This window comes from Arachis duranensis, chromosome 10 (genome assembly GCF_000817695.3).
Source record: "Arachis duranensis cultivar V14167 chromosome 10, aradu.V14167.gnm2.J7QH, whole genome shotgun sequence".
Lineage (NCBI taxonomy): Eukaryota > Viridiplantae > Streptophyta > Magnoliopsida > Fabales > Fabaceae > Arachis > Arachis duranensis.
The window spans coordinates 19,399,187-19,401,954 of NC_029781.3; positions in this window are offsets into that span (position 1 = coordinate 19,399,187).

The following is a 2,768-nucleotide window of genomic DNA, read 5'->3' on the forward strand; positions in this document are numbered from 1 at the left end:
GAATCGATCACACCACTAAAAGCGAGCTTGAAACATAGGTTTTGACTAAGGAAGAGCTAATTGAAAGGTTCAGGAAAACAGAGTTGGGATCAATGCAAGTAAACATAGCTCAAAGCAATGAAATTCAAGAAGGTTCCCAAAGAAGAGGCTACAACACCTACAACAGCAAAGGAGGCTTCAGAGGCACCAGAGGCAGAGGACAGTTCAAAGGGGGAGGTGGACGTTCCTCGTGGTGGCAAGGCAGCCAACCAAAATGTCAACTCTGTGGCAAGATCGGACACACAGTTGTTCAATGTTACCACTGCTTCGATCAAGAATTTATGAATCCCCACCTTCAACCCCTAAACACAGCCCAGCCACCATCCATTGCTTTCCACAAAAACCCAAGTCCAAGACCCTCTCCACAGCAACAACAGTCTCCAAACACACTACAGTCCAACCCTTTCAATCCCCAAGCGCTCCTCACTATGCCCTCACCAGTACCAAACACTGTGTGGTACCCTGATTCGGGAGCCTCACATCACACCACCTATAATGCAAGGAACATGGCCACTGAAACAGATTATGAAGGCACATAGCAGGTTTTTGGAGGTAATGGCCAAGGTATGACAATTAGGCATATTGGAAGTACATTAATGCATGCATCATTTCCAAACAAACCCTTTCAGTTACAAAACTTGCTTCATGTCCATACCATCTCTAAAAATTTAGTAAGTGTAGCTAAGTTTGCATTAGACAATTGTGTCTTTTTTGAATTCTGGCATTACTTGTGTAATGTCAAATGCCAGATCTCCAAGAAAATCCTCTTCTAAGGACTACTTAAAGATGGGCTATACAAATTTGAGGGAGTTCAAATTATTCCAAGAACTCTCAGCCCCAATAAACACAACATTACAAAACCAACCTGCTATAGCACCATCACCCTCACTAATACTAAACCAGACCATACAACTACTAACCTAAAACAGCCCCCCACCACAAAATTCAACCCACCCACACTCACCATACCACAAACTAAATCTGCACCCTCTATTACAGAAACACAAGATAAGCCCCTTACCAGTAACACAACACCTCAGTCCTTGATTACACCAGCACAGTCACACAACAAGTCCTCAAGCAATACATAAAAAGTTCAGTAGTCAACCAAGAACACAAAGTCCCATTCTACCAGTGTCTTATCCCCTGCCAATGAAAATGTAAAAAGGCCAACCACGAATACAAGTCTATCAAATGCAAATGCACTAATTGATTGTAACAATAAGAGTTCTACTGCACAATTGTGGCATGGAAAACTAGGCCACCCATCTGACAAAGTTACCTCTATTGTAATGAAGCAGTGTAATGTCATTGACAATAATTCAGTCAATAAAAACAGTCTTGAATCCTCATTACCTTCATTATGTCATGCATGTTGCATTAGTAAAATTCATCAATTACCTCATTTTGACTCTCTTACCAGCTATGCACCTTTAGATCTAGTTTTCTCTGATCTCTGTGGTCTTGCACCTGTGTATACTAGAATTGGCTGCAGGTACTACATCTGTTTCATTGATGCAAGCACCAGATACTCCAGCATCTACTTGCTACAAACAAAAAGCCAAGCCTTTATTGCTTTTTAAAAATACAAAGTTGTAGTTGAACTTAAAACTGGACTGAAAATAAAAGCCCTACAAATTGACAATGAAAGAGAATACCTCTCAGTAGCATTCACTCAATTTCTTGAAACCAATGGTACACAACACATGCTTACATGTCCCTACTCGCACCAACAAAATGGAAAAATAGAGAGAAAGCATATGCACATAATAGAAACTACTTTAACCCTCCTAGCCCGAGTAACCATTCCCTTAACCTTCTGGGGTGAAGAAGCTCTCTCAGCTACCTATCTCATCAACCTGCTCCCAAACCCAAACCTGAACAATATCTCACCTTATGAAGCCCTCACCCAAAACAAACCAGATTACTCCTTCCTAAATCCTGTCAAGGTTGTTGAGTCCTAACTCTGTGAAAACCTCTATCATTACGAGCCTATGTTTTTGCGTTTTTATTTTCGTCTGTTTTGCTTTTATTTTTCATTTTTTTTTAGTTTAGTTTCATCTTATATTTATTATTGAGTCTTGTTCTTAATTCATAATTAATAAAATTGAAATTTTATGCCTTAAAGATATGAATGTCCTATGAATCCATCACCTCTCTTAAATGAAAAATGCTTTAATCACAAAAGAACAAGAAGTACAGGATTTCGAAATTTATCATTGAAACTAGTTGAATTAGTTTGATGTGGTGACAATACTTTTTGCTTTCTGAATGAATGCTTGAACAGTGCATATGTCTCTTGAATTTGTTATTTTGAGAATGTTAAAAAAATTGTTGGCTCTTGAAAGAAGGAAGAAAAAGAGAACTGTTATTGAGGATCTAAAAATCATTAGATTGATTCTTGAAGCAAGAAAAAGCAGTGAACAAAAAAAAATTTTCGAAAAAAAAAGAAATAAAGAAAGAAAAAAAAAGAGAGAAAGAAATAAAGTTGTGATCCAAGGCAACAAGAGTGTGCTTAAGAACCTTGGACACCTCTAATTGGGGACTTTAGCAAAGCTGAGTCACAATCTGAAAAGGTTCACCCAATTATGTGTCTGTGGCATGTATGTATCCGGTGGTAATACTGGAAGACAGAGTGCTTTGGGCCACAGCCAAGACTCATACACTAGCTATGTTCAAGAATCATTATGCTCAACTAAGAGAATCAATAACACTATCTGAGTTCTGAG